At 37.5% G+C, this 19293-nt stretch overlaps 1 protein-coding gene across 1 annotated transcript in view; it reads right to left on the bottom strand.

Moving 5' to 3' along the window:
• LOC126760604 (uncharacterized) overlaps positions 1-19293 on the bottom strand; it is a 236310-nt gene that overhangs the window by 113701 nt on the left and 103316 nt on the right. Inside the window, 1 exon segment of the mRNA XM_050476362.1 lies at positions 6055-6103. The gene's annotated coding sequence lies outside the window, so the exon portion shown is untranslated.

Raw genomic sequence — 19293 nt, 5'->3', positions numbered from 1 at the left:
ACAGCCTCCTTCAGAGAAGTAACCATCCTCGCCCAGCCTCGATATCAATTGCATCGATCGTCTGTGTAATAAAACTGATATGGGTGCCAGGCCTCAGCGGATTCGCAGGAAATTGTAAAACTGATGAACTAGCAAGGAAAGGCAGCCTAGAACCGCTACAGGTAGGATGGAGGCGCGTCGGTGCTCTCGTACCCTCTTATTTCTACTACTAGATAGTTCCGCTTCGTGGAAGCCTGGCCAGCGCTGGGCCACTAACGGTACATGCGCTTTCGCAAAAGCCTTTTGGCCCAAGATCGATCGCAAGAGATCCAGTGAGCCTTCAGTAAGGCTAATTTCTCCCTAGTTTTGTGGCTTTAACAAACCATTGCCCTATTGGCGTCCATTTTGCAAAGTCGGGAATCTTGCCAGAAGTCAACTGTAGAAGCTGTATGGAAGAAGATTAGGTGCAAACAACTCAATGCTTCCTTCCTGACTGTTCCGCTTGAGAGCGAATACTTCAGACATCTCATCGAGCTGGCGGGAATGGAAATTAAACGCCTGTGCCAATTTGTTTTGGTCTTCTGAACGTTTTGCTAATTTAAAAGTTCGAAGAAAGGAGTTCTTTTCTTTTATGGCTTCACAAAGGACTACATAGAGCAGTGAACGTTCGATCTCTCCAGATCAGCCATCTAACTCAACATATGTCAATTAGTGGCATCAGAGTTATAGCAGAGGATCTCAACATCTCTGATTGATTGACTCAACACATTTTGGTTAAAGTTTTGGATATAAAGCGGGTCAATGATAGAATCGTACCAAACGTGCTGAATCTTTTACTGAAACTACAGCTTAGCTGAGTACCCTAAATTAATAAAATGCAACAATATTTGTGTCAAAAAGTGGGTTTACACATTTGACGTCAATCTAGTGAATGGTGCTCTTAAAGTAAGCCAGAAAAAAATTTATCAATTTTATAAAAATGAATCGAATCGGAAAGCATTCGATTTGTTCAAGCATTGATCGACTTGTATTGAAATATGTGAAAACATTTTCTTGTTTTTTGTCAGTCCTGATCAATTTTTAGTAGAAGCTTGTTCAAGTATTGATATATTTTCGCGACGTCTAACAACAAATGGATGGGCGAAGGCAAACCATTTATTCTAATCATTTGATATGTGAATCTAACATTCTACTTAACGATAAACCTGGAATGGGTTCCAGATCATTCTGATATTTCTGATAACTGTGAAGCAGATGAACTGCCCTTACCAAGCACCATCCTATAATTAGACAACAAAAAATTGGGAATTCATATGACTGTGTCTACTTTTAGATATTTAAATGACAAACATGTTATAAATTTAGCTGAGTCTCGGTGGCGTCAATCGCTGACTTGCTCAATAAGCCGACAAATGTGGCATAAATGGCGACCAATAAATTCATAAAATTCAATAGAAATGACACAGGAACTGTAGTAAGAGTGTTAACAGACCACTAACTAAATGACAGACAAGCCGCGAACTGGGAACACCATACAATGACTAAATTCGAAGCTGTCAAGTGTTAGCAGAAGAGGAGATTATAGAACATCTTCTGTGCGAATGTGAAGCTTTGTATAGGAAAGGAATCACAACTAATAGTAGAACTAAGACAATCGCAACTATGGGTAGAGGATTTCTTGATGATGTTTCGGCGGTTCCACAAATAATTTTTTTATATTGATGAACTTCAACAGAAGCACGAACTAGTGCAGATAGGACATAGCTTAGAATGTGGGGATATTAGTGCCGGCGGTTTCACAATGGTCCTCCTAAAGGTCTAGGTGCATCGTCTGATATCCATTTTACCTATCTATTTTACAATCAGTTTGGTGCTTGTATAGATTAACTGCAAATCCACCTCTTCATGTTTTAGATCTAGACAAAAGTATTTTAAAGACGAACAACATGCTGCAAGAGCTTAAAAGTCCAACAATACAAAGTGGGACAATTTACAAAAATAAAAAAAAAAAATTGTGTCTGGATCATTTTCAAAAAAAGAAAGAAATGTGGCCTTGACTTGATTTATTTCCTACAGGGCATGCAGCCTATGAGGCCACAGTGAGATATACACAACATACCAACATAACCCATCAAAAGCACTTGCTGCGTAAACCTCCGGCAGGTCCGGCATTTAAAGCATTAGATTTCGCAACATAATAAAATATAACAACAACAACAATGCGTTGGAGTGAAGCGCCAAAGTGGATTTTCTTTTATGTGAGTGGCATTAAGCAGCCGGGGCAACAACTTCGCTCGTTACCGAGAAAAACAAAATCAGGCAATGCTCAAATGCTTAAGCATTTCACACACAAATGTTAACACAAACACTTTTATATAGATACATATGTAATGTGTATATGTGTGTGTGTGTTTGTAAGCACGTTCGGCTTTTCAGGCATTATACTTTTGCTACACGTTCGCCGTCTCGAAAGTGTTAAACAAACTTGTGGCAAAGTTTCCAGCGGCACAAACTTTATTTGCATTGGCAAACGTGCGTTTGAGCGCCACAATTGCACACACACACAGCCGCCCACCCACACTCACACGCACACCAACAAATACGTGTGCGAATCTGCGCAGCAACAACAACAACAAACACGTTTGCATTTGTATTCCGAAATTCGATAACTCAAATGTATTTTGGGCTGTCACATGCCACTCGAGTGAACAGCAACAACACCAACAGCTACAACAAAAACAACAAGCGACTAGCTCGCATTTTTGGCGAATTTATTTACTCTTTGCTGCCATTCCGTTTGCCGTTCGCCGTTCGCCGTTATCCGTTTGGGCTTTGTTTTGCCGTTGAACGCGGGTCAATTGATAAGATGAACTTTGACCTTATAACGTGCGCCTGTGCCCTTGTTTTGCCTGGCAGTTTTTGCTCGTTTTCCGATTGCACAAAATATTTGCGTATCTGTTGCATATGCGCACACATACCTATGTAGGAGTGTATGCGCGTATTTGTATGTATTTATTCATATCCGTGGGAATAACAATTGTTCGACAACATCAATTTACATGCGTGCATAAAAGAGTAGGAAAAAATTTAATTAACGCACAATGTTGTTCTTCGATTACATTCAATATTTTTTCGAAAGATAAATATTTTCGTCAATTTCCTTTGAATGGTTTTATATCAATATTTAAATGTTTTCAAGGGCTCCACTTTATTGCACGTAGGCGTATAAAATTGACAGCGAGCATATTTAGTTTTAATATCTGAGTTGATTGTTGTAATATTTGTATGTATAGCAGCGGTGTCAGCTGCAATAGGGAAGTTGAGTTTTTAACGTTCGCCACAAGGAGCGCCACCCGCGAACGGCAACGAAAACACGTTGGAGAAGGGTAAAGAGGTATAGAAAAGATCATGACGACTTAACTTGTCGTGGAGGTCGAGAAAGAACTCAGTCAGCATTTTGTTGGTCCAAAACCTAAAGTTGAGGGTACTCCAAGTGAACCACCACAAAAGTAAGATCGCCTCTGCTGAGCTTTTTCTCAACTTAGAAAAGGGTAGCTACCATGAATTGCAATATAAATTGCATCGGGTAACGTGAAAGCTGGGCCAAAGTCACAAAAATAGACAACAACCCCGAGATAAGGTCTATATTCCCATATTGAATTTAGTTTTTCCAAAAATTACCTGACCGTTGTGGCAGTGAAGGGTGCCAAGGATGTGTCTTTACACCTTGCATTCTGCTATACACGGCGCCAAAGGCAGAGCTCCAAAGGCTGCCGGCTACATCTAAGAAGGAAGCAGGCGTTGGTGGTGGGCGCTGATAGTAATGCCCATCATACGACCGACATCAATCAGCGAAGTGAGTCCTTACTCAATTATATTTTAAAAAGTAGTCTAGTGGTGGCTATTCGACGTGAGGAACCTTCCTACATAGGACCCACTTTCAGAAACATTCTAAACATAACTCTATACACAAGTAGAGATACATTGATAGAAAACTGAAGAGAGTTAAGCACTGCTTAGTTCCCTGACCATACGTACATCTACTTCTCCTTTACTGCAAAGGTCATAAACGAGGTTAAGAGAAATTCCAGGAATAAAAACTGAGTTCTCTGCAGGCAGATACTATTAGGCAAGAAACTTAGACCTTGCATGTATAACTCACATTAAGAACTTGAAAAGCGCGTGACTGTATTTACGACCGCCATAAATACAGCTCTTCACTACACATGTCCTACGCTGCGACTTAAGCACAAAACGAAGCTTCCTTGGTGGAACAAGGAGCTTGGGTTTTGCAGATGCAAAGTACGGAAATGTTTCAACTAGGCCAAGCTAGCAGAAAGCGAGAACTGTTGGAACGAATGTGAAGATCTTCTGAGGGACTACAAGAAGTTGGTGCGCAGGACACAGTGAGAAACATGGAAGAATTTTTGTATTGTCTTTGAAAAGACTCAAGAGGTGGGAAACTTAGGAAAATATTATGCGCAAGCCACGCCTCACCGGGTCTAAGCGGAGAGGGGACGGACAACTGCAAGGACTCATTGGAAGACCTAGTCAATGCGCACTTTCCAGGCTGTAAGGACATGATAAGTCCTAGCTAAGAAGAGAGTAATGCGGTAAATTTTTTTGTTTGTGGCCTGTGCCACTTACGGAGCCACTGTCTGGGGGTCTCAAAAATTCCTCTCAATTCAGCGTTGCATGATGCTTGCATGTTTGCCTGTATGTCGCACCGTCTCAACGGATGCGATGCAGGTCTTGTTAGGTGCACCCCCTCTTGACCTGATTGTCATACAGCGTGCTGTTGCATTCAGGTTAAGAAGGGGCTTGAGTGTGTCATTGCTGCGGAATGACTGGATTTCCGACGATGATGTGGAGAGGGAGGGATATCTAGGGAGCAAGAGGCTCCTAGATGATAGGGTCAGGTGTAGGTGGCAAGAACGTTGGGACAATAGTCCTAACGGCAGAGTGGCGTACGAGTACATTCGGGACGTGGGGTTCGTTGAGGATAACCCAGATTTCAGATTCTGTCTGAGTCTGGGTTTCCTGCTTACGGGGAATGCATTTTTGCATCAGATGCACCTATCGGATAGGTCGGGGTGTTTTTGTGGGGCGGGGTCGTAAAATTGGTCGCATTTGATTGCGGAGTGCCCGATGTACTCGGACATTAGGGATCTGGGTGGTATGGGAATTAGCTGGACTGATGGACAATTAGATGTTAGTGGTGTGATCTCCACTAGTCGGAATACCGAACAGTTAGGGTCGTTTGCGCGTGAACTATTTAAGCGGCGATGTATGTGTGTATGGGGTCCAACCCCTGGCCACCAGTCCAGAGCCGTATGGAAGCTCAACTGGTAGTAGTTTCGGCTACGAGGTCTGACCGGAGACTTAATTCTGGTACCACGGGGAGCAGGAGCCCTTGGAGTTCGCTCCAACCTGCTCATGCGGACTGGCCCCTCGGGGAGTATCGTGGTGGTTGTGGTTAAAACCCAAATCGCGGAAAGAACTGACTTTGTCAGTTGAATGTGGAGTTGCATTGCAACCGGGTGCCGGACCCAAAGCACGGCAGAGGTTTTAGATGGGCCTCGAACCCTACCAAGATGGTTAGTGTGTCCATTCCACACTGCCAATTGGTACTGAAAATGCTTTGCATTCTCAGGGCGCTGATCAACGCATTGATTTGTTCCGCTGTGCCTTTTAGCGCCGTGGAGTAAGGCTGTCGTCAGCATGTACCCATGTTAAACACACCGGACGTTATCCGTAACATGACTAAAAGCGATTTTTAGGGAATGCATGAAGTTCAACTATGTGCGATCCTCATGGAGAGAGGCTAGCGCAGTTTTCATACCGAACGCAGATAAAAACAACCAAACCTACTCAAAGAGTTTAGGCCTATAAGCTTAATTTCCTTTCTGCTGAAAACGCTAGAGAAAATCTTGCAGATGCAGACTCTTAAAAGTTTGTCCACGCCGCAGAGTGCATATAAAGAATTCCTATAAAAGAATATTACAATTTTCTGTTTGTAATTATAATTATTTATTCAAAAATATATAAAAATTAAAATCATTCGCCACTACTTACCTCGACCAAAGGAAACGAACGTTTTAAGCACACAGAATTACTGTAATACCTGAAAAGTAAACAAAATGTGATCTTAAATATGTTTTCTTTTTCACATAAAATTTAAAAAGGCAATTTTAATATTAGTAATTTGAATAAAATAAATAATAATTAACTTAAACTGCATTACATTACATTACAATAAATTAAACATGAGTTGCACATGTCGTATAAGTAACTTTAGTGAGTTAGAACATATGAGTACACGGTGTCGCATGAGTAACTTTTTTAATAAGCACGTTGTGCAGGTCGTATAAGCAATTCTAAATAATTATCGTACGAGTAACTGATAGGGGACTGCTACACGCCCTCAAATAATTTAAATATTTTGAAATCCGAAACGCGCGTTAACGTTCAATATTGACATTTTGTATGCAAATTCGCGATACGCCAGAACCAAGTATTGAAAATAAATAACATAAAAATTATTTTTATTACAATTGTAATTATTTATTTATGTTTATATAAAAATGTTAGCACTTTAAAAGATCTGGAGAATTTTTTCCAAAGGTTGTTAGTATTTTTTTATCCAATGCTTTCTTTGAATATTTTTCTTAAAAGCCATAGGAAATTTTATGCAGTTTTTTTTTGCATTTTATAAAAATTAAGTTTGTAATGAAGTAAAACATTTCTTTAACATATTTGTTTCAAAAACTCGATTTATTTCGAATAAATACTGACGTGACGCGACAATCACTCTTCATCCGTCAATCACCAATAAAGATCACTATTCAAATATCACAATTAATATGGACAAGCACCTATGAGTAACTTTTTTCAAAAAGCCGGTAGTACGGGCTGTATGAGTAATGAGTTAAATTAAATATTCAGTTGTACAAGGCAAAATTACAAAAAATTTGTTAATGATTTGATTGTGAAGATTTCTTTGAAATATTTCTTTTCATACTATGGGATCCTGAAAATCGAAACAATGTTTTGTTGGATGAAATTATTTATTTAAGCTTTGAAGACTTAGGGGAAATCTTCGCTAAGCGTCAGCCCAAACTTTGTAACTACTTTCAGCTGCCCTGAAGTGAAAAAATCAAGCCCTGGCGCATCTGGGCGCGATCAACTATGCGCAAATTAAAGCGAAAAACAATTTAATAATAATAATCGATAATAAAAATTAATCGATGATAATAATAAACAAAGCTAAAAATAATCGCTAATAGATACAATCGATAAAAATAATTCTTCTTAACTAATTTTAGCCTTCCTGAAATGAAAAAATCAAGTTCTGGCACAACTAGGAGCGATCGACAATAAAAAAAAATAATCGATAACAATAATAATCGAAATGAAAAATTATCGATAATAATATCAATCGATAAAAATAACAATTGAATAGCCTATTCCAAAGCACAGCCAAACCACAAATCTCCGCAAATATTCAGTAAACCAATTGCCCTTCAATGTTAAAATATCAGCTCAAAAAATCTTGCTTCCGCGTTAATGCATAAGACTCATTGAGCAAGTTTTTTTTAAACACATTTATTTTACCTGACACACACACAACGTTACGTAATTCATTTTACTCATTTCAGTTCCCTTGGCAAAAGCAATCAAGCAAATGCATTATGAAAATATTATGAGTAAGCCGTGCGGACAGTGCGTATACGTAACAATTTTTTCAGAGGTTAGTCTAATGGGCGTACAAGAGTGCAGGGCTACACACATGTGCATAAATATATGTATGTATCAAGGTATATATGTATACAGGAACTGTGTTATGCATGCAATGTTTTAGACACACACACACACACACATTACACATTTATACATAAAAACCCTTTAACCTTGCGGCTGCCAACGCTGTGGCAGCGCAAAACTTTGAAAAAAGAAACCATTGTTTGTTTGTATTTGCCACGTGTGGGTACACATACGCACAGCGTATGTGTAAATATGTGCTTTGTTTGTATGTAAGCACAGCACCCTTTAGCTAAATGTTCGTGCAAAGCAAATGTTGATGGCATTTTGTGGTTATGTGCACTCATTCATTCATTTATTTAGTTCCGCATACATACATATATTTACAGGTGCTGTCATGTACATACTATTATCGGTATTTATGTTTACTTATTTCTTTGTGTGCATCATATATCGCAACTCACGCTCATACAACAGACAATACTCGCTGTGGAATGTGATCATTGCGAGTGAGCGAAGGCGTTAAATACTATTTACTTTGTGTGCAAATAGAAATTAGTGTTTTGCAAAACCGTTACACGTGCAACTTCAGCATAGAAGCTCATTTGCGCTCACACTGTTGCGCTTTTCCATTTTCACCTATACATTTTCCCATTCACCCTTAGAGCTAATTTGCGCCATTGTGTGAGCGAAAGCAAGAAAAACCACAATAGGTTCCACTATTTATTGTTGTTGTGCATAGTTTTTTTTCCTGGTCGTTGAGGTGGTGTGCCTGTGTCATTTTGGTACACAAGCACGCTTCATCACCCAACATAGACATACAAACATACACACATATAAAAATATATACTTTCACTCATCCATTTTTCCAGAGAATTTCATGGCTTGCCTTTTTATGTTTTCCCGCTTTTTGCTCTTTTCGCCATATAACTGTTATATATGGGTTAGTGAGTTTGTAGTGACATTCTTGTGCACACACTGTTGACCTGATTAATGCCTTCGGTTGTAGTGGTTATCCCATCTCAAACAATAGCCAAGCGTGTTTTGTATTTTTTAGAACTTTTTTGTTCTGTTTGGGTTTATCTTTAGTGTTCGTACCAATTTTGCTGTTGCCCCAGAGGTTCTATCAATTTTTTTCTACTAAATGGTCGCCGTATCTGAATATGTATGACCACTTCATATGTGACACTTTTGACATTCCATCTGCACCTAAATTATTAGTTTCAGCGCGGCTTATAGACTCAAAAAAATTTTGAGCTTAAATGCTTAGTTTATAACGGTAGTTTTTGCTCACCACACTGTCCTTAAGGTTAAGAGTTATAGTTAAAAATTTTTGGTGGCAACCATCAACTAGCAAATGTACGAAAATTGATTAAACGCTTGGAGGGAAATGAGGTCAAGCTGCACTTTTTTTAAGAATATACAAAAATGAATACCACAACAACAAAAATTGGGATTCTAAAGATTTTGTCTCTCACACTTGTGTATATGTATTTGAGTGGCTACTTAAAGTACTAACAAACAAGAAAAAACGTTAACTTCGGCTGCACCGAAGCTAATATACCATTCACAGGTGCATTTCTTTTAGTAACTATGTGTTCAGTTTGTATGGAAGCTATATGCTATAGTAATCTGATCTGAACAATTTTTTCGGAGATTACATTGTTGCCTTAGAAAATAATCTATACCAAATTTGGTGAATATATTTTGTCAAATGCAAAAGTTTTCCATGCCAGCACTAGATTCCGATCGTTCAGTTTGTATAGCAGCTATATGTTATAGTGGTCCGATATCGGCCGTTCCGACAAATGAGCAGCTTCTTGAAGAGAAAATGATGTTTGCAAAATTTCAAAACGATATTTTAAAAACTGATTAGATATACAGACGGACGGACGGACGGACGGACAGACAGACAGACGGACATGGTTAAATCGACTCAGCTCAACATACTGATCATTTATATATATACTTTATACGGTCTCCGACGCTTCTTTCTGGGTGTTACAAACATCGTGACAAACTTAATATACCCTGTTCAGGGTATAAAAAGGCAGGCTACCATCCGGTTATAAAAATTTCATAATAATTCTTATAGGATAAGCAGACACTGAGTTGTTAGAGTGGAAGCAAACGTGATTTAGGAGAGTTTATGGCAATGTTGCCACCTGTTTAATTTTTTACACAATTAAATTGAGGAAGTACTACAATTTTACAAATTAGTTATCAAACTAAACAGTTTTGGTAAATATTAAAATATTAATTTTGAGCAGTGTTGCCAGTTATTTAAAAATGTTAAGTCAAGAAATTCGATAAAAAAACGTAACACCAAAATACCGACATCGAAATAAAGTTAGAAATACTAATAGCTGAAAAAAATTTAAAGAGAGTTTTAGAGAGAGTTGCCAGCTATTTGAAAATAAAAATATGATACTTATTAAATTTTGTATTGAATTAAATTAAAGAAATATGTAAAATTTTACAAATTAGTTATCAAATAAGTTTTTTTTAAATATTATTTTTTGCAGTGTTGCCAATTATTTAAAAATGGTAAGTCCAAAAATTCAGTAAAATAAAGTAAAACTACAATGCCGACAACGAAATAAAGTTCGAAAGACTAACAGCTGAAAAAATTTTAAAGTGAGTTGCCACCTATTTGAAAATAAAAGTTTGAATAAATTAAAATTTCAAATAAGTGGATGAAACTTATAAAGAGTTTGAATCCTAAGAACTAAATATATTTATGAAAAAGTGCAAAAAACGTTACCACCTGTTTAAAATTTTTACCAAACTACAATTTGTTCAACTATTTACAAATTCAAAGTCAAACAATTGACAGTAAGATGCTCTATTAATTAACTCAATAAATTAAGGAAAACAAAAAGGTGAAATTATTTTTGAGTAAGGTTGCCACCTATTAGAAAAAAATTTAATTCAACAAAATAATTTAAAATTTTAATAAGCGCTTCATAATTGAGGAGTGAAATATATATTTAATAACGATAATATTTTTAATAATAATATGAGAAGGGTGGCCACCTGCTTAAAATTTGTATTTATTTGTAATAATAATTTTAGTTATCATAATATGGGCACTATGCTTAAATACTTAAAAATAAACTGCTGAAGAATTTTTAAAGCACAATTATAAATAAATTCAGTATGGCAATATTGTTATGGAAAAGCAGCCATAATATAGCAAAATGAGTACCACTGAACTGCTACTGTGGAGTTTTTAGTTACGCCGCTCGTAATATATATCTTGAAATATAACTTGACATGTCAATCTTTATTGGTGTAACGGTTGGTGAGGCAACATAGTATTACCATGACAGTCATTTCAGAAAACTCGCAGCTTTTTTTCCAAAATAAAATATTACTATTTATATAACGTAAACTCTCTACAATTCCAGCACTTTATGCTATAAATACTTAACTGCTATCTTCTTTACCACGCCCTTACCACCTCTTAGCCAAGCCATAGTTATTTTGAAAGCATATTTCATAATTACCGTAAATAATACCCAAAATTCTTTCCACCTTAAAATATCCTCTTCAATGTCACCAAATAACATCAAAGCAAATAAGTCTTCATCTGTTCACCTTCACGAATTGAGCCAGCAAAATTCTTCCGCTTGGCGTGATTTAAGGAAGTCGATCTGTACAAGTGACTCTGAGTGCATAAATTTTACGCCGAAACTATACACATACTCGTACATATCACGTGGTAGGCGTACCGTTAAACATGACAAAGGTAAATTCCTAGAAAAGCAAAGCACAACACAATGACAAAATTGATATCGCCTACCGATTCACATTGCGCCGCAGGCTTCCACACAATTCTATATAACAAAGGTTGGCAGTGACAACTGTATGTGTGTGTATGGTTGCCGGTGGCAGACATGAAATGAAGTTGTAGGCTGTACTATGTGTCTGATATATTTTTGATATATAGTAATACCTGTAGTACATATAGCTCAAGTCTCGGGGTTTAAAAGGTGCAGAAAGTCTATGGGTATGAACACTCTGGAATTGCGATGCGATGATACATAGACTGAACTTTTCCAAAAATTTTTAATAGCTATGATACACTGGAGGCGGTATCGACAGTGAGCGCCGACATCCTAAACGACGACTACTCCTCTTGGATCTAGCAACTGAACTCCGTCTGGTATCGAAAATAACCAAAACAGGTCTATTCAGTTCTTATTGGCCTATTAGATTAACCTAACCTAATCTATGTTTAACTTTCTTGTCATTATCAGTAACCACTTCGAGCCATGAAAGGCCTCCTGACTTTACATATTCAAACCTTGTTTCTTAACTACCGTTATACTATGCTATAAGCCATTCAAAATCTTCTAATTAGTATTAATACTAATAGTAAGAAAGACCTTTTTCCCTTCCACATTTTCCCCACTTATCGAAACGATCCAATTACCCACTTTGCTATTTATCGAAATGAAAAAATTACATTTCTCCAAAGGAGAGTTGCTTTCTGATCAATATTGACAGGAGAGAGATGACAAAGACTCACATACAGGATACGAGTTACATAAGCCATAAAGTTAAATACACGACGGAGCCTCTATGCATGTCGAATAACTATTAAGGCTTGAAGTTGACTGGCAGGCCTGCTGGAAAGACTGCTTCCCTTCCACTAGTTATTAACAAAGAACATCGCTAAATCAAGCCATAACTGCTCTATTCAGTTCTAATCAATCAAAAATAGTTTTTACTATAAATGAATAAAAATCGAAACTTTGAAACACCCTGTGCTCTTACACCACTAGAAAAAAATATAATATAAGTCTCCATATTCTGTCATACCCATCTATGTACATATTCACCACATCCACGCGTTCTTGCCACCCACAACAAATGCAAATACAAAATTTTATATATAAAGCTGTATGTGTGTGTGTCAGTAGGTATGCATATAAGTGCGCGTGTACACTTGTAATGTCAGGGTAAATGTTTCTTCACCGCAATCGATTTATACACAAAGCTGACACTAAACCAATCGATTTTGACTTTAGCAACACCATTACACCTTGAAGCAGACATTGCGTCTATGTAGTCACGCTAAAGCCGACGTTCACGTTCACGTTGACGTTGACGCAGACGCTGACGCAAACGCTGACGTTAACATTTCCAGTAAGAATAACAACAAAACAAAACATTTTGTCGACAGCAACATTTCAATGAGTGTTTCTAGTAGAGTATTCTTTTGTGTCGGAGAATGTAGTGGAAATATTGAAATTTATGGTTAGATACTTAGCTATGTGAGTGCGTGTGTAGATATGCATACTTTTGGCATATAACCGAAGTAGCGACATATTTGTATATACAAGTATATATTTAAGCAGTATCAATTTATTGTGATTACAGTAAGTCTATGAAAATGTGCTCTTCATCGATGACTCTAATTACTATAAAATGAAATTCTAGGCGGCTTAAGACTACCGAGTTCTGTCCATCAAATAAAATATAAGTAATCGTTGTCAGAGGCTTCATCACGTGATCTTTTGAAGCAATTCAATTCCAATTATAAAGTCACTTAAAACTCATGGTTTATTCAATATTCATATTTTTCAACTTCATTTTCGTTTGAGGCATGGCGATGCTCAAGATTTAATACATAATAATCCGACAACTTTGTTTGAAGGCGAGTGTCGAAATAGTTTGGTCTGTTATATGGTGTTTGGGCGTCTACCAGTAAATTTAGAAAAGGTAACTGCAACACTGAATCAACTCTGGAACATAAAAAGAGGCAACCAGATTATTTGGATGTCATTAAATCGCGAACTTCTAAAATAAATCTTGAGTTATTCGCTTACATCTCTTGCACTTGAATCAGTCGGTAAGAACTAAAAAAAATAACCGCATAAGCCATAAAAATTTTGAAAAACAAATGTTTTTATTAATTTCCTTAACCTTTACTTACAAGTACACATAAACATAGTGCATGGATTTAGTAGTTTCCAGTTTTATCAAAAACACAAGTCTAGTTTGTACCAAGAGCTCATTGATGCCTCATACTGGACGACCTTCGATCTCCGCAACTGATGAAATTATTAAAAAAGTGAAAGATTTGGTGCATGAAGAGCATTATAACTGCCGATGAAACTTGGGTTTATGAGTTTGACATACTAACAAATCAACAATCATGGGAATGGAGCGAAAAAATGAGCCGAAACCAAAAAAAAAACACGCCAAAGTCGGTCAAAAATCAAGGTGATGCCGATTTTTTTCGATATTCCTGGTTTGGTGCAATCAATAGTGCGGTCAATAAGAAGTTCTATTTGGAAGTATTGAACCGTTTGCGTCAGAGCATCCTTCGAAAACGGCCGGAATTGTGGAAGAACAATTCATGAATATTACACGATGATAATGCACTATCGCATCAAGTCACGATTGTGACCGCATTTAAATTATATTTAACAAACCAACGTATTCACCAGAATTGACTCCCTGAGATTTTTTCTTGTTCTCCAAACTGAAATAACCGCTGCGTGAGACCCCTTTTTAATCGATCGAAGAGATAAAAAAAAATTCGCTGAAGAGCTGAAGAAGTGCTTATGAATAGTGTTTTGAGGATCGGAAAAATCGTTGGCATAAGTGTATTACATCTGGCGAGGATTACTTTAAAGAGGACAAAAAAAATGTTGATGAATAATTAAATATATTGAGTTTCATTTACACTTTCCGGGTACTTTTTGTAAAGCCATTTTTTAGAAAACTTATCCGGGGAGGAAATTAATGTTCGAACAAGCCATAACTCATTAGTTCGGAAAGACATACAGATACAGGAATATGATACAAGTTTTCTGAAATTTGAAAGTTCTCAGCACAATGATTTTATAAACGAAGTCTTGATGGATTTTGTAATAGCAGGAATATTGTGCGAAGACGTAGTTTGCATAAGTATTACGTGGACAAATTTCAATGTAGAGAGAGAGAGAGAGAGTAATACTGGCGATTCGTTGCATAGTCCTGAGATCAGCTGCTGTTCATATAGAAATCTCTGCGAGCCGTGCAAAATATGCAGTTGGCTTGGCATTCACAAAACTATCGATATAGAGTCTCGTCATCCTTCCCACATAATCTGCATTTTGCTGCCTCTACTTTACCAAGTTTCTGCAGGTGGGTTGTTAAAGGTAAATGCCCTATGATAATCTCCAAATTGTTTTTTGTGCTCTCTTAACAAAAAGTAAAAGCTTTTTTGGTGTGTTTGTGGTATGCCCTGTGTTGCTAGTGTTCCAAGACCTGAAGGTTCCTCTAGAAGCAATATCTTCCAGCAAACCTTGAAGGAACTCTAAAATCTAGGGCAGTTTAATGGAACTGCAAGAAACTAAATAATCCGGGACAGTTTAATGGAACTGCATTCTTGGCAAGGAAGATCAGCGAAAAGGTCTATCAAACGGCCTTGAGTCATTCTTTGTTTAATGCAGATGAAGGAGATTACCTTAATTTTTTCCGCTTATGTTGAAGAATCAGTCACAAAGGTCCAGCACTCTGCGTAATTCCAGGAACTTGCTGAGCGCGGTAGGTATGATATGATCCCCGTTCACGTGAATGGATCCAAGTGCCTTGAGCCTGCTCTTTAAAAAGTGCTAGGCAATTTAGAATCAGCTCTTCCGGAGTTGCCTGTGTCATGTCGTAAAACCGACAGTTTACGCAAGAGACAATCTGCTTGAATGATGCTCGGAATACATTCCATTGGTATAGATAGTTTGGTATGCAGTTCCGCAAAGCCAGCTCCAATGCCATGATAGTGTCGAACGTGCTGCCGGCAGTAACTTTAAACTTGAAGTTTACCATCTTCGTAACGCCGTTTTTTGGAAGAAGGGACAGTGAGGTGTCTGCCCTTAAGGCCTGTATTCGTTGAGACGAGATTATCTTTCTTTTGCCAAAACCGTCTGTTGCCATGAGTAGCTTGGTATGTTTCGCTGCCTGCTCGATTGCTAGATGCAGCGGTGCGAGCTCCAGCATGACTTCAAGTGCTGCGCATTGGCAAGTGCGCAGGGCACAAGAAGAGCAGACACAGGCGAGCTTTTGAAGCTTCAATAGTTGAAGGCCTACTGAAGACTGCGTTGCCTTCGATGGCCAAGCAACCACTCCATAAGTGATAATGGACCCTACGAACATGGTATACAGCCACCTGATGATACCCAGGATCTACCGGCTAGGCGTTTGCATATCATGAGTGCCTTGATGGCTCTGGATGGTGTTATTTCCAAATGGCTATTCCACCGTAAGGTTGAGTCTAATGTAAGGCATAGATATTTGACTTATTTAGACACTTCCAACTCCCTGCCACCAAGTGTTAGGAGCCTCAAGCCCGGAAGAGATATTTGCTTTGTAAAAGGGACGACAGTTGTTTTTGTCGGTTTGATATTTAACCCTACAGTATTGTACCATCCGTTTGCTAGGCTTAAGCCCCTTTAGACTATGTCGCAGAGAGTATTTTCAAATTAACCTCGGGCCATTATCACAATGTCATCGGCACCGAATCCCATTGTCCCATTGTTCGTGAGCAACTCATCTACTAGCAGGCTCCATAGTTCAGGCTTCACCCTGTGGTCAGCCCATCGTAGTACCAAAACGAATCTTACTCTCCCCCACCATAACTATAAATTGGTATAGTTATTGCCTACACTTAACTAGTTTTGGACTAGTCCACCAAATTCGGCCATTTCCTCTACAAAGCTTTTCAAAAATCAAAAAACAATTACATATTTCTTAATTTATTGGCGTTGATTAACTGCAAATTGAAATCGCATGAAAATTGTAGTAACAAAACCACAACAAAACCACATTTGTTGTAAAATAAGTCAAAGAGATTTTTGGTAAATTGTCAAGCTGAATTCACGTCCGACGCACTCACCACACACACACACACACACACACACACACAACTCCCGCACGAAAAACCGCATGCAAATGCCCGATTGCAATTGCAAATAAATCACTTGCACGAATGTGTGACTAATGTAATCACTTGCAATTCACCACTAAATATGTAAACAACAACTAAAATGCTTGTGGGAAAAATACAAATTTACCCAGGAGCCTGTACACACATACTTATATACAATAAATTTTTGTTTTATTTCGAGATATGCCAGTTGAAGCTGGCGGTGAATGCAGAAATGCGTTTTGGAAAATTTTCACTTCAAAAATATGCTTGCACGCTGCTATTATTTTGTACACACATATATATATATACATATATAAATATATGATTATGTATAAACTATGATTTAACGGTTTCTGAAGTTTATAATGCATTTAGGCAATTATCTAAATGAATTATTTATGCGCATTATCGAGCACTCGCTCGATTGACCATTAACAAAAGTGGTAAATTTTAATTGTAATTTCCGCTCAGTGTCACACACAACACACACACACACTAACACATACATATGTGTAAATGCATTATGCGGTGTACTATTTAATAAGCAAATAGCAAACAAACAAAGCAATTAATTGACTGCCAGCGCAACAATAACAATGCCAATGGGACCAGCTAATACAAGTGAACAAATGAATAAATGAGCAAACAAATACAAAGGCACGCAATACACCCATATAACACATATATTTATTTATTTATTTATGAAAGAAAAAGCATTAACTTCCTATCTACCGAAGCTATAATGCCCTCCACAGTTATATTTCTTATAGCATGAAAGGTATAAAATATTATTTTCTTGATTTTCAAATGTCAGTTTATATGACAGCTAATAGCTATAGTGATCCGATCTAAGCAATATGTTTGACAGATTGTAGTGTTGCTTTTTACAATAATCTGTGCCAAGTTTCATCTAGATATCTAGTCAAATAAGAAAGTTTTTCGTACAAGGACTTGATGCCGATCGTTCAGTTCGTATGGTAGCTATATGCAATAGTAATCCAATCTGAACAATTTTTTCGGAGATTACATTGTTGCCTTAGAAAATAATCTATACCAAATTTGGTGAAGATACATTGTCAAATGTGAAAGTTTTCCATACAAGAACTTGATGCCGATCGTTCAGTTCGTATGGTAGCTATATGCAATAGTAATCCAATCTGAACAATTTCTTCGTAAATTGCACCTTTATTTTAGACAATAACTCGTGTCAAATTTCGTGAAGATATCTCGTCAAATGGAGAAGCTTTTCATACCAGCTTTTATTCCTAACGTCCAGTTTGTATGACAGCAATATGTTAGAGTAATCCGATACCAGCGATTTCGAGAAAGGGGCATCGTTTTAGGTAGGAAAGTACGTGTGCAAAACAACATAACGATCTCTTAAAAACTGAGGCGCTCAGCTCATCAAGCTAGCTCATATATAGGGTAGTCGAAAAAGTCTTTTCGTATTCCTAAACAAATTTCAACTAATTTTTTTATATTTATAATGAACTTTAATGAACCAAATGTGTACCATTTTGCTTGATCACTTTTTGCAATTTTTTCGCTAGAGACGTTATTCCATCAGTGTAAAACTTTTCTGGTTTCTCGGCGAAAAAAAAAACAGCGACAAGTAATTTTCACAGGCATCTCTTGAAGCCAACTTTACTCCATTAAGGAAGTTCTGCATTGACCGAAAAAAATGGTAGTCCGATAGTGCAAGGTCAGGGCTATATAGTGGATGCATCAAAACTTCCCAGCCAAGCTCTCCCAGTTTTTGTCGAGTCATCAAAGATGTGTGTGGTCTAGCGTTGTCCTGATGGAAGACAAAGCCCTTTCTGTTGATCAGTTCTGGCCGTTTTTTTCGATTGCTTGCTTCAATTTCATCAGTTGTTTAAAGTAAAATGTAGAATCAATCACTCATAGTGGTTGATTTCTTACCAATCCCACCAAACACTCAGTATAACCTTTCGAGGCGTCAATCCTGGCTTTGCTACCATTTGTTGAACTTCACCACGCTTGGACCATAATCTTTTTCGCACATTATTGTCGTATTTGATGCACTTTTCGTCTCCTCTTATCATTCGCTTAAGAAATGGTACGATTTCATTTCGTTTCAGCAAAGAACCGGAGATGTTAATTCAGTCCATTAAATTTTTCACAGACAATTCATGTGGTACCCAAACATAGAACTTCTTTTTGTAGCCAGTCTTTTTAAATGGTACAAAACCATTTGATGATGAATATTAAGTTCCTTAGCGATATCACGGCTGCTTATGTGACGGTCTTAGTTAATCTTTTCCATAATTTCATCGACTTTTTCAACCATAGGTCAACCAGAGCAAGGTGCATCTTTCAGAACGGAAGCGAGCAAATTAACCATTTTTGTGCTACACGAACTGATACAAAATCGTCTCCGTAAACTTTACAAATTTCATTGGTGGCTTGCGTGGCATTCTTCTCTTTTTTATACAAAAATTTCAAAATATAGCGAATTTCTACATTATTTTCACTCATTTTTGAACGGCTGTAACTCTTTTTCAGCTTAACATAATCGATAAAAGAAACTGTAGGAATGTGATCGGAATACTAACTTGGCCACTCACAGGGCGATACACGCTCGCAGAATGGGACTGACAGATCAAGAAGACTGC

Source organism: Bactrocera neohumeralis, chromosome 5 (assembly GCF_024586455.1).
Source record: "Bactrocera neohumeralis isolate Rockhampton chromosome 5, APGP_CSIRO_Bneo_wtdbg2-racon-allhic-juicebox.fasta_v2, whole genome shotgun sequence".
In the NCBI taxonomy this organism is placed as follows: Eukaryota; Metazoa; Arthropoda; class Insecta; order Diptera; family Tephritidae; genus Bactrocera; species Bactrocera neohumeralis.
The sequence above is the reverse complement of the archived record's forward strand: the minus strand, read 5'-3'. Positions and strand labels throughout refer to the sequence as shown.